Source organism: Mirounga leonina, unplaced genomic scaffold (genome assembly GCF_011800145.1).
Source record: "Mirounga leonina isolate KUSES-001 unplaced genomic scaffold, KU_Mleo_1.0 Mir_165, whole genome shotgun sequence".
Classification (NCBI taxonomy): domain Eukaryota; kingdom Metazoa; phylum Chordata; class Mammalia; order Carnivora; family Phocidae; genus Mirounga; species Mirounga leonina.
In genome coordinates, this window is record NW_023270415.1 from 47,399,486 (window position 1) to 47,413,211 (window position 13,726).

Genomic DNA, 13,726 nt, shown 5'->3' on the forward strand with positions numbered 1-13,726 from the left:
AAACACCAGTGTAAAAGGGAAGTGTTTGTGTGTTCAAGCAAAAACACGCATGCACATGGACTCACACACACCAAACAGGATTTGTGCTGCTCAATGACTTCAACAGGAAGTCCTTCCTTGGAAAAAATAATAGGACTGAAGATCTATCTGTGTCCAAAGCAAATCAATGCTGACCCTGATGGGAGCTTGGGGGGAAAATGAACCATACCATGGAATACCTGGCTAAAGCTGCCTGCAGAAAAACACTAGCCTAACTTCTCTAGGTAAGGGGGAAGGAAAAGCTACCCTGTTCAGGTTTCATTAATACACTCATAGACTATATTAAGAAAGTACAATTCTTATGTGAGCCAAAGTCAAAAGGACTTTGTAAATTTATACATGAGCATTTTACCAGTCTATTGTGTGTCCTTGAACTTGCCACGGGCTTTCTGAGAAGACATCATTACTTCCCTTCAATTTTATTATGTTTTTTTTTTAATTTATTTTTACTTTTTCTTTTAAGTTTTTATTTAAATTCCAGTTAGTTAACATACAGTGTAATATTAGTTTCAGGGGTACAGTATAGTGATTCAGCCCTTCCATACATCACCCGGTGCTCATAAGTATACTCTTAATCCGCATCACCTGTTTCCCCCATCCCCTCACCCACCTCCTCTCCGGTAACCATCAGTGTGTTCTCCATAGTTAAGAGTCTATTTCTTGGTTTGCCTGGCTCTCACTTCCCTCCAATTTTAATCTAGCTGGGTAGATAAAACAAAGGCATATGAAAATACAGGCTGTCTACAGCAATGGATGAGTGAAGAGAATTTGTGTGGTTTTGTTGCCTGGGGACACAGGGAGTCAGACAGCAGAAGAGCACATGCTGTGGGATTAGACAGAGAAGGACAGTCCCATTAAATAAATGGATCTAAAGAAATTACTTGGACTTGAAACGTCCCAGCTCTGACCAGGATGCCCAAATAAATCATCACAAGGATATTTGCTGAGTATTTCCAAGGCCTATGACACCATGAGTCTTACTATCTGCAAAGTGCCTTACCCATGGTATCCTCTTAAATCCTGCCGCCACCACCAAAAGGCATGTCCCAACACCACCCCTGTTGTTCAGGTGAGGAAACTGAGACACAGAGAGGTGAATCACCTTGCCCTCAGTGACTGAACTAGGAAGTGGCCTGTGATGTTAACCACCACTCTCTTACTAGCTAGAGAGTAAATGCTCAATAACTGTTGAGGCTTCCGGTCAAGCAGAAACGCCATCAGAAGTCTCAGCATTAGCCTAATACTTCTGCTACCATGCTAACGTAACAACTGCTTTGAAACACAGATACTTGGTTTGGAAATCTCAGAGATATCAATACATCACATAACACAGCAATTATACAGAGGATTTTCAGTGGACTACTACCACTCAGGATATTCGCCAATTAAATGTTGAAGGGTCTTCTCTAAACATTCCATTCAGTCTGTAATGTTGATTATAATAAGCAGAGTTTTGGCAACCTTTTTCTTTCCTAAACAGAATGTCTGATTCTGCCCAGTGTGTCAACAGAGGCTAGGTTTACTGCATACAACTTGATTTCTGGATTTAGTCTTTGCCCCTTTTAAACCTGTAAGAGGTTCAGCTAACATCCATAGGAGTTGGAAGTCTTACGCAGTGACATTTTGAAACAACCCAAGAAATGCTTACTTTTCACTGGGGTTTCATTTAAAGTGATCCAGTGGTCCCTGCTGGAGACCATCTCCTTTACTGAAATCCAGCCTGCTAGAATTATCACCAAGATGCCAAGAGTCCCAGCTCTTCTTAGGAATGTGTTATATTGTTTTCTTATAGCCACTCACACCTTGTGTTTGGGCCCCATTATTATATCACAGAAATCACTTGAATTTTTCTTTTTGGTATATTGGTATAAAAATATCCATTATGCAAAAACATGTTAAGTAAGGCGACCCAAAATATATAGCTGATAAACCAGAGGGCGTCCTTACCGCAGATAAATTCTCACGCGGGTACACAAGGGAACACACCCAAGGATGGCTCTGGCAGTGTTATGGTGTTTGGGAGCTGGAAGCACGTGGGTGAATACCGCTGGGGGTGTGGACGGGGCAAGCGCGTGGAAGCACAGACCAGAATACTCTGCAGCAGACAGGAACAACGGATTGGATGGAGTGAAACACGGATGGAGCAACATGGATAGAGTGAAAAATTAACTATCAGAATGAGGCGCAATGCATATACATAAAAAAAGTACAGGCATAGAAAGCAAAACACATTTTTATAAGAAGGCATATGAACACGAGTATATATTGTACCTGCATCAAGTGTATTTGGATGGTTGCCCGTGGTGAGGGTAAGAAACTTGGAGGGAGAACGGAGTAAAATGGAATAAAGAAATAAAACTAAAGAGGGCCTTGCATGGACCAATGAAGACAGTGTACTATGAACTGGTGAATATGACAAACTCAGCTCTGAATCTGAGATCCAAAACCCAGAGAAGTACACTTAACCCAGAAAGGTTTTCATCTTGGGTGCTCAGCCCTGTGGCTCCTGAGTGAGGTGTTTGAGAGGAAGGTTAATGATTGCTGGGTGGGTTTCTTAAGCTCCTTGGATGTGCTTGGATGCTCTTTAGGCCAGAGGCTCTCAACCTTGGCTACACAGGAGAGACACCTTGGGAGATGTAAAAAAATCCCACTGCTGGGCCCCACCCCCAGAGCTTCTGTGATGGGCCTGTGGTGAGGCCCAGGCATCTGTATTTTTCCAGAGCTCCCCAGGTAATTCTAAAGTGTACCCAGGATTAAGAACCACTGCTTTAGGCTTTTGCCTTTTCCTTTCTAGTTGTGAATGTTGCATTCTTTGGCATTGGAAAAGAGACTACTGAAATCAGATAATTTTCCTTTTGCCAAACATTAATCTCATGGTTAACAGAGAGCACCAAAGATAGCATAATTCATGTATTTATTTGATTATACAATTAAAACTTTTGGCAGGGTCACTGTGTGTGCTTAGGGTGGGTTCTACATAATTCTAGGGGATGTGTCCACAGTGTAGTTTATGCAAATGGAGCGCCTTGGAGTTGACCAGTGCACAACCTGCTCTGCTGTATATAGCGACCTGTGTGCTATACACTGGGCTAAGTGTCTTGGCTACATTGGTGACCAAGATGACATGGTCTCCAGGGAAGGTGGTCACAATGGGATTTGCTTGAAGTGTGGCTGTGCGATGGTGGGAGGGGCACCTCAGGAGCTCAGGTCAAGGCCCCTCACCCAGTCTAGGAGGGCTTGCTGGAGGAATTAAAATTTGGATCAAAACCTGAAAGATAAATACTTAGGATGATCTGGGGTGTGGGAGGAAAGTGCTGTCCACCAAAAGGGACATCCCTAAAAGGGTAGAGAGATTTTACTGTGCTCATAACGTAACAAAGAAGCTGAAAGACACAGTGAGTTTGATGGGTAGGGGTGAGAAATGGGTACTCCAAAGGAAAGCGAGGTCTGGCTACCAAAGGACTTGTGGATCAAATTAAGAAGTCTGGGCATTGTCACATGGGTACTGGAGAATAAAAAGAATAAAATAATCAAATATGAGACTTAGATCATTCTAGCAGCAAGTACAGTTGAGGCTGTGGGGAGGCAAGAGTAGGCACAGAGGACTAGTTATGGGACTACTGTGCAGATCGGGGTGAGAGATGCGGTGGCGTGGACAAGGCCTGGGAAAGAAGAGAAATGGACATGTGTGAACAATATCCCAGAGAGACAGGACATGGTGACCACCCGAGGGAGAGGGTCGATGCTGGACAGAGGTGAAGCCATTCACTGAGTTAAGGCACAGAGAAGAGGAAAAGTTGGAGTGGAACAAGGCAGGGAAAGATGGTGATCTTGCTTGAATGTATTGGTTTGGGGGGGCTAGTGTTGCAGGCTGAGTTCCTGGGAAATAGACTCTGAAACACAGTTTGATGAACAGGGTATTTCTTAGGGTATGTTCTTGAGCACAACACAGAAAGGAGGGGAAACAAATGGGAGTGGGAAGAGGGAGAGACCAAGCTGCAGGGCAGGCCTAATGACAGCCTTGGCTGTGGCAGAGTATATTTCCCAAAGATGGCCATACCTACTTGTGGCCCATCCCACATGTTCTTCTTACAGTGAGCTTGATGCTCCTCCATTAAGAGGTGGGGTCTACACTCCATGTTCTTGAACTTGGGGGTACTTTTTAAACTGCTTGACCAGAATGATGCTGCATGACTTTTAAGGCTAGGTTATAAAAGGCAATATGGCATCTGCCTGGCTTCCTCTCTGCCATATGCATTTTAGGAGCCCGTAGTCAACAAGTAAGAAGTTTGGCCCTCCCGAAGGCTCCATGTTGGAAAAACAATGTAGAGAGATCATGTAGAAGTAGAGAGAGATGCCCAAGGAGGCCAGCAGTCTAGCCCTGTGCAGTTTGAGTGTGCCCAGTCCAGGTGCCAGACACATGAGTCAGTGAGAGAGTTTTTAAATGCACCCAGCCCCTGGGCACCTGGGTGGCTCAGTCGGTTAAATGGCCAACTTGTTTTCAGCTCAGGTTGTGATCTCAGGGTTGTGAGATAGAGCCTGGGTTGGGCTCCACGCTCAGTGGGGAGTTTGCTTGGGATTCTCTCTCCCTCTCCTTCTGTCCCTCTCTACTCCCTCTCACTCTCTCAAATAAATTAAAAAAAAAAAAAATGCACCCAGCCCCAACCTCCAAGCTACCCCAGCAGGCACTTAGTGGAGCAGAGATGAATGATCTCTGCTCCTTCTCCAACCTGAAGCCCAGACCGCAGATTCATGAGCAAAATAAGTGTTGCCATTGTCTAAAGCCATTACATTTTGGGATGGTTTGTTACACAGCATTAGAAAACCCGGCCCATCAACTCACCTAGAACTAGGATGGCCTTTCAGAGCTGTTCCAACTTGGTCCAAGATAGTGGAGGATTTATATCCCACACTGATCAATGATTGGATGTGGTTGCCCAAGAACTGGTGTGACCTTGGACAAGGAGGGTCTTTCGAACCGAGGCAATCCTGGAAGTGGGGCACAAATGAAGGCTGGATGTAGACAGCACTCCCTGCGGCTGGGGCAGAAAGTACTTCCCTGAAGGGGGATCTGGGCAGCACCTTGCCATGACTGCCAAAGCCAAGGAGATATCAAGCCAACTACACAGTCTAGAGCTTGGAAGGGCATGACACTGAGAAATATCAACCTTTGGCACAGGGTTTCATCCCATGGTCTGAGAACAGAGAATACCCTGCACTGAATTATCCGAATGCAGCCCCCTCCCCTGACCTGACAAATCAGCATTCAGGATGATGAGCAATCTCCTTCAGATCATCCTCATGCCCACTAACATTGAGTTCCTGGGAAAAAGGCTCCTTTCTGTGTTGTGCTCAAAGCCATGGGGGAGTAGATGAGGTAGTCCAGGGAGATTACATAGGATGAAATGAGAACCCTGGAACACCACCATTTGCCAAGGAAAAGGGGTAAGAGTGGGGAATACAGTAGTTTCCAGGAGGGGCAGGAACTCGTAGCAAATACAGATGCAAGTCCAAGAAGGGTGAGAACACTGGAGTATTTATTGGATTTGGCAACAAGGAGGTTCTTGTTGGCTCTAGCCAGGGAGTCAGGGTGGCTGTTAATCATGTGGGGGAGCTGTGGTGAGATGTATCCTGAGCTGCTTCCTGGCTGAGGTTCCTGGGGCAGAGGAAGGGACTAGAACTAAGAAAGATCCCTGGAGGATTAAATGAGGGTTGTCTTGGGATGGGCCCTCTGCTCAGAGCAGAAAGAAAGGGGCTGACAACAAAGGCAGCGCAGAGTAAGATAGGAAAGATAAGTGAGTTGAGTAGCTAAAAGTAAGACCATAACCCATCAGGGAGACAAAGGACCAGCTAAAGGAGCTAAAGTCAGGAAAATACTTATTATCAAATACTCTTCAGGGTTTACACAAACCAAGGCAATTCAGAGGAGGCTCTCATTTAAATAGTCACATTAGTAGTCAAGAGAGCAAATGTGTTTTAGAATCAACAGCATTTGGTTGGGTTCCCGGCACACAAAGTAGTACCTCCTTGGAAAGCTACTTAGCTTTTCTAAGAATTCATTTCCTTATCTGTAAAATGGAGAGAATTAGGCCTAACTGGCTACTTTGCTGCAAGGACTATGGCCTATCCATTCATTCAGTGAGCATTTAGTAAGCTTCGCCGTGTGCCAGACACCACGCTAGACATGAGCACTGAAACAGGGAACAGCACGGGCCGGCCCATCCCTTCCTGGAGCTTGTGCTCTCGTGAGAGAGATCAGCATTAAATGGACTATAACAAGATTGACATCACTGCAGTTGTGGTCAGAGCCACAAGGCAGAAGAAAGACAAAGGATGTTAGATGCTGAGTAGTGCCGGAGACATAGCAGGGGCCGAAGGAATGGTATTTACAACCACCCTCACCATTGGGAAGGTATTTAATGGCACCATGTTCAGAAAAATAGTGCAAAGAGATACTTTACGTTCAGCAGCTGCAGCTTCCCTCTCTCTGCTGTTTTCCCCTCCTTCCCCTCCTGAGGCAACTGTGGTATTTCACATTTTTCTTATCAAAATTAGTACTTAAGGGGCGCCCGGGTGGCTCAGTCGGTTAAGCAGCTGCCTTCGGCTCAGGTCATGATCCCAGGGTCCCGGGATCCAGCCCCACATCGGGGTCCCTGCTCAGCAGGGAGTCTGCTTCTCCTTCTGACCCTCCCTCCCCCTTGTACTCTCTGTCTCCAATAAATGAATAAAATCTTTAAAAAATATTAGTACTTAATTAGCACCATCAAACACTTCCAGGAAGAAGCGAGCAGACCGGGAGGAGAGAGGGTATTGTTTCTTGGCCTTCAAAATTAACACGTGAAGTTGGAGGCCCGTGTCATTTGAAATGTAAACTTACTCTTGAAATTTTTACACATGAAAACGAAGGTTTTTAAGGCGTTTTCTCTTCATGCACTCATTTATTAGAAACAGCACAAAGATGCTGTCTTGTGATGCTAATCTGTGCAGTATATTGGTGCCTCTTTTGGTTTTTTTAAATTTTTGAAGTAATGTTGACATAAAGCTGACTCATTTGGCAGGAAATTTGCCAGTGTGAGTCAGGAGTGAGTAGGAGAGACATTTTACAACTGATCAGCCAAAGAGTCACTGCTAATAGCCCCCACTGGGACAGCATGTTCATACCAGGCATGGGATTTGATACTCTGCACAACTCGGCGACATACTAACTCCATTTTACAGCTGAGGAAATCGAGACTCAGAAGTTTACAGAGCTTGCCCAAGGCCTCAGAACTGTGATTTGACCCAGGCCATATGTTTCCCAAAGCCCAGTCCACCACACCAAGCTGTGTTTGGAAGAGGAAGAAGCCGGAGTGGGGCTGTGATGCTGGGTGGTCCCTGTGAGGAGGTCAACTGAGGGGTTCCCGGCTTCCACCCCAACTGCCACTCACTCGACACACCCTCGCCTGCTTCAGCAGCCTCCGGTCCCTCACACATGCGTGACATGGAGTCAAGGACAGCGTGACCAGGCTCTGAGGAAGACAGCAGGGTGGCTAAGGTGAGCCTGGGCCTGGGAAAATGCTGACTGGGCTGGGCCCAGAAAGGAACTTGGGCAGGTTAGAACAGCTGCAGCAGCTTTGCCAGAAGTATGTTGTGCAGGTGAGAGAGAGAGAGAGAGTGTGTGTGTGTGTGAGAGAGAGAGAGAGACTGTGTGTATGAAGAGGACAACTGAAAAGGCTCAGAAATAAAGGTGCTATTTGTGGGTTACTCTGAGGCATACGCCCTCCTGATTGACTAGGACACCACTTTAATTTTCTTTAAGGGGGAATCTGAAGGAACAGAATCCCAGCGTTACCTGAGCCACTAATCCCCAGGAGTGAAATTCCTACACACCAGCAGGTATTATTTAGAGCCTTTCTCAATTAGCAATCATAACACCTGAAGCTTTGAACAGTTGTTGTATGTTTATCTTTCTCTTCAAGTTCACTCTGTTGGCTCTCATAGCCAGCCAAGTTCAAACAACCTTCTGTCTGGCAGCCACGACCACAGCGCCCCCAGCCCCCACCCCAAAGCAGTTATAACCAGACGGAGGTTGGAGCCGATTTCCATGATCTCTGTGTGTGTTCTTCTGCCTTTTTATTTAATTGAGCTTTAAGATGTGCCTACTTCCATCAAGGATTTGAGGTAGCTTACAATATTAAAAACACGCACCCGACAAAAATGTTTCAGAAACACAAAAAACCCAGATCTAACCTCAAGCCACAGGAGAAGAAAGTTGTTCCAGTGTGTGTGTTCTGGTGCTTAATTTTCACGGACAGTGAAGGAGACACATCAGAAGTGCAATACCGCGTAATGGTTAAGATTGAGTCGTCAGGAGTTACCCTGTCTGGATTTTAATTACTGTGCTGTTTGCTTAAATTCTCCAAGCCCTGCTTTCCCCATCACTAGAAATGAGGACAATGATAGTACCTACCTCATCGGATTGACAACCAAGTAAGATAATGTATATAAAGCGCTTCACGCGGTGCCTGGCACACAGTAAGCAATCGATTCAGTTGTGTTGTCATTTTTACCGCCATTGTAGAATTTTAATTACACCCACATTGCCTCTCTTTTGGGTTGTGTGCACAGATCTAGGTGGGACTTCTACCTCTTTGGCCCCCTATGAAGACAGGTGCCCCCTATGAAGACAGGTAACGAGGATGTATTACTTGAGCATTGTCATCCAATAGCCCCAGCGTGGACACTGTGGCGGCAAGGTTTGGCCTGTGGGCTCTGCGAACAGCAGGTGTGCCACTGAGCTGAGCTGAGTTGGGGTGATGCCATGCGCTCAACTGCAGGTCAGGTCTACTGAGACTATTCCAGGGCCAGAGTCCTCGAAGACCCACGGGCCTCTTTCTTGGCCAACTTGAGTTCGGTTGCTCTCCAGAACAACTGGTGTCAGAACACTGGTAGCCTCTTTGGTGGACACAGCCTATGGCCCAAACGCCTCCATGTGGGTTCTGTATGCCCCCCAAGATAACTAGACACACAGCCATCATGTCCATTATTTTCTAATTATCATCAGTGGCAGTGAGAGATGATCTATCACTCCTCAAATGTAATTAAATACTCAGGAGAATCCCGCTGAGCCCTCCCACCTCCCAGCTACCCCTTGGCTTTGCCTCGGTTCCCCACGTTCCTGAGGCCAGGGTCATCCGGACAGGCAGGCGTGTGGGAGTTACCCCAAGAGTTATCAAACTAATCCTGCCCAGTATTTGTTTTCCACGCGGATGTCTCCCATTCTCTCCCTCCGGCCAGCAAGACGGGTTCAAGGGCTGCAGTGATTCATTTTTTATCTCTGTGTCCCCATCCCTCTCTCTCACCCTCTGGTCTACTCAGTGCCTGGCACTTGGTAGGTACTCCATTAATGCGTTGGATCAGAGTGTGAGTATGAAAGCAAGCAAGCAAAGGCGTGAACTATTTCACAGAGAAAATGTTAAAGCAGAAGTAAACCCTAGAGGCCGTGAGGACGAGCACCCACAGGTAACAGGCAGGGACATGGAGACCGTGGCTCCCAGAAGACGGGCTGAGCCTCGGCAGCAGGACTGGAGTCCAGGAACCCCAATGTCGCTGTGCTGCTTCTTGTTTCCCTTCCCAATCCTCATCTCCCGTTCTTCTCAGAGAGAGACTCCAGGAGTTTGCGGGGGCGGGGGGGGGGGGGGGGGGGGGGAGTCTGTCAGCCCCGCCTCTCCCCGAAGTCACTAGTTCATTAACTAAGGTACAACTTAGCCTAACCTCACAACAAAACCGAATCAATAAATATTGATTGAATGCCTACTATATCGACAGCCAGGTGAGAATGAGGGAAGGCAGGAAGCACAGAAGAGAGAAGCTGTGTGCAGCTTATCTGCCTCGTTAGTGGTCAGTCTGACACCCCAGGTCACATTCATGAGACAGTCCTGAGAAGGCAGCAGGCATGCTTGCGGGCTTGCGGCTAGGAGAGATAAGGTGGGGAGGTCTCCACTGGCTCTGGAGAAAGCCCCTTTCTCCCTCAGGCAAGACGGAGGGGAGGATGTTGTGTAAATAATGAGTCCAAAACTACACCCTGTTCATGTACCAGAATTCCAAGAATGATTAAACCTGACTATAGCTCCAGGATAGAGAGAAATTTAACATTGCAGCTGCCCGTGCACTTTCTCTCCGTCTCTGTCCCTCTCTGCCACACGCACGCACACGCACAATGTGGACATCTGCTACCTCCTAACTGGTCTGTAAGGAAGGCAGTTTAGTCTGATAGAAAGGGAACACTGGGTGCACTCAGAAGACGTTGGCTGCTGTCCCTGCTCAGGCATTCATTCACGTGGTCCTGGCTTCCTAAGTGCTCCAGAGCCCTACTTGTCCATTTTTTAAAAGCATAATACCAGTATCATTTATCTGCTTTACAAGGATGCTGTGATTACACAGCTTCATAGATATAAACAATCTTTAGAAGCTGAACTAGTGTATGCTCCACACAGTTGAAGTATTCTTGGAAAGGTGACTGTAGACTTCAACTGATTGATAGGATGTGTCCTTATAAGAGGAAGCACCAGAGAGCTCGCTGTCTCCTACCCCCCCACCCCCCCACCCCCGTCTTTACCATGTGAGAACACAGTGAGAAGGCAGCAGTCTGTCTTTGGCTCACACCAAAGCTAAATGGGCTGGCACCTTGATCTTGGACTTCCTAGCTTCTAGAACTGTGAGAAAATAAGTTTCTATTGTTTAAGTTACCATCTATGGTGTTTTCTTACAACAGCCACAAAACAAACCTCAGTAAATTAAAAAGGATAGAAATAATACGAAGTATGTTTTCTGATCATGATGTAATGAAATTAGAAATCAATAGCGGGAAAAAAATTGGGAAACTCACAAATATGTGGAAATTAAACAGTACACTCTGATATAACCAATGGATCAAGGAAGAAATCAAAATACTTTGAGGGAAATCAGAAAATACTTTGAGGTGGGGCCCCTGGCTGGCTCAGTCAGAGGAACCTATGGCTCTTGATCTTGGGGTCATGAGTTCGAGCCCCACCTTGGGTGTAGAGATTACTTAAATAGGTAAAACTTAAAAAAAAAAGAAGATAGTTTGAGGTGAATGAAATGAACACATAGCAAAATGTATAGAATTCAGGGCGCCTGGGTGGCTCAGTTGGTTAAGCGACTGCCTTCGGCTCAGGTCATGATCCTGGAGTCCCGGGATGGAGTCCCGCATCGGGCTCCCTGCTCGGCAGGGAGTCTGCTTCTCCCTCTGACCCTAACCCCTCTCATGTGCTCTCTCTCATTCTCTCTCTCTCAAATAAACACATAAAATCTTTAAAAAAAAAGAAAAAGAAAAAGAAAAAAAATGTATAGAATTCAGCTAAAGCAGTACTTAAAGGGAAAGTCATAGCTGTGACTGCTTATATTAAGAAAGGAGAAGGATCTCAAACCAATAACCTGATCTTCCACCCTGAGATACTGGAAAAAGAAGAACCCACTAAACCTAAAAATGAGCAGAAGGAAGGAAATAATAAAGATTAAAGTGGAAATTTAGGAAGAGCTGACAGGAGGGCAGAAGTGGAGTAGAAGCAGCTACACACCTTCCGCGGGCTCACCTGTTGGGGCGGACCTTGACCAGCGGCTAGACATGGCCTACAAGCAGTTGACGCAGCTATACGGTGCCCAGCAGCGGCGAGGCTCAACCTGGGTTTGCAGAGGAAGCGGCACTCACTGCTGAAGCGCCTGCCCAAAGCCAAGAAGGAGGCTCCTCACATGGGGAAACCGGAGGTGGTTAAGACGTGCTTGCGGAACATGAGCCATCCTGCCAGAGATGGTGGGCAGCACGGTGGGTGTCTCTAATGGCAATATCTTCAACTAGGTGGAAATCAAGCCCGAGATGATTGGCCACTACCTGGACAAGTTCTCCATCACCCGAAACAGGGCAGGCCTGGCATCAAGACCACGCACTCCTCCTGCTTCCTCCCTCTCAAGGAGCCTGTTCCACCAATAAAGCCACAGCCTTCTTTAAATTAAATTAAGTGGAACTTCAATAAAATAGAGCCTAGAAAAACCATAGGAAACAAATCAACGAAACCAAAAGCTGGTTCTTTGAACAGAACAACAAAAGAGACAAATCTTTAGCTAGATTGACTAAAACTCACCTATAAACAGGGATTTAAACAGACTTTTTACTATGGCTAGGGCCCTCAGACCCCTGCTCATCCTTTACAATGGCCCAAGAGGCTGAACTTTTAAGAGCTGGTGGTCCGGCCAAGTCGGAGGCAAGACTGGAAATCAAATGTCCTGATCCCCACCTGGGGCTTCTGACACTCTACCCCCTTATCTAATTTCTCGCACCAGATCAAATGCTTGTATGTCAACTCATATTTGAAAGGCAATAGGAAAACCAATGAAGAGAACTTTGCCATGATGTAAGTTGAGAAATATCCTTGAGTAAGTCAAATCACTGCCTCCTACTTGGTCTTCTGCAGAAGTCAACAAATGTCCTAATTTGATTCATTTGAAGAAGGGATTACTCTTCTAAGCATTGGACCTATTTTCTCTGGCTGCTTCAGAACGACCCAAGGCCATATTAGATGTGGTAAGAGAGAATTTAAATCATGCTTGAATAAATAACTGTTCTCTTTCAGGGTCATAGTGACTCTTTTGGGATTATAATCCTGGACAGGAAAAAGTTGAACAGTGGAGGAATCAGGATGTGCACTGTATTAGAGACTATGGTCTATTTGGGGGCAGCAGAATCCCCAGAACATTCCCTGCATCTCTCATTGTACTTCAGAAACACTGCCACAGGATGGGGGGTAGGGGGTGGGGGGTGGGGGTGGCAAAAGCTGCAATGACCCTACTCTGTGTGATTTCCGAGAGAATGCTTGATTCTTTTCTGAGGAAAGATGAGCCTAGAATTACTTCCAAGAACAAAATCAAAATCTCAGATGCTGCTCTGATGGGAGTCCCTAAGTTGGTCTCCCTATCGAGCAAGCATTTTACGGCAGCCCATATTATCCCATGTAAGGGCAATGACCACTCTCAAACATCTAGACTTTGCCCCTTTTAAGTAATATTTTCTTGGAGCGTTCCAGCGACAGACATGCCTTCACAATACCAGCTGAGCTTGCTCTTCTCCTTGATATGAATTTCATTCAGCTAGTGAGTAGAACCTGAAGGCAAGGAGAGGATTTTAGTTGCAGTCAAATGAACCTGGGTCAAAAGAAGGAGTCTTATAGTCATAATAACAACAGATATTTACTGAGTACTTGCTATCGCCAAATCATGTTCAAAGTACTTTATGTGGATTAACTCATTTAATCTCAAAAATTCTGATACAGGTGCTATTATTGACCCCATTTTATAGATAAGAAAACTGAGGCAGAGTAGTTAAGAAATCTGCCCAAGGTCACAAGAGGCTGGGCTCCAGTAAGTCTTTTTTTTTGGAAACCATGCCACATAACTAGCCTTTTGAGGGAGTCAGCTTTAAGATTTGGCTCTACCAAGTACGATTTGGAATCATATAAACAAAGCCTCTGTCTTACAGTTGAAAAGACAAGTCTAGAGCATTCACTAGTGTTAATGATAGAAGAGATAATTACATAAGGCACAATCATGTAGCTCTAGTTTCAGTAGTTAGAGACCACCAAACCACAAGTCTATTTGATAGATCCTTCTAAAATAATTCTGGATCTTTCTGGGA

At 45.8% G+C, this 13,726-nt stretch overlaps 1 pseudogene; it reads left to right on the forward strand.

The window, feature by feature from the left end:
• The window catches only part of LOC118015411, a 56,261-nt pseudogene extending 44,210 nt beyond the window's left edge, over positions 1-12,051 (forward strand).
• The last annotated feature ends 1,675 nt before the right edge of the window (positions 12,052-13,726 follow it).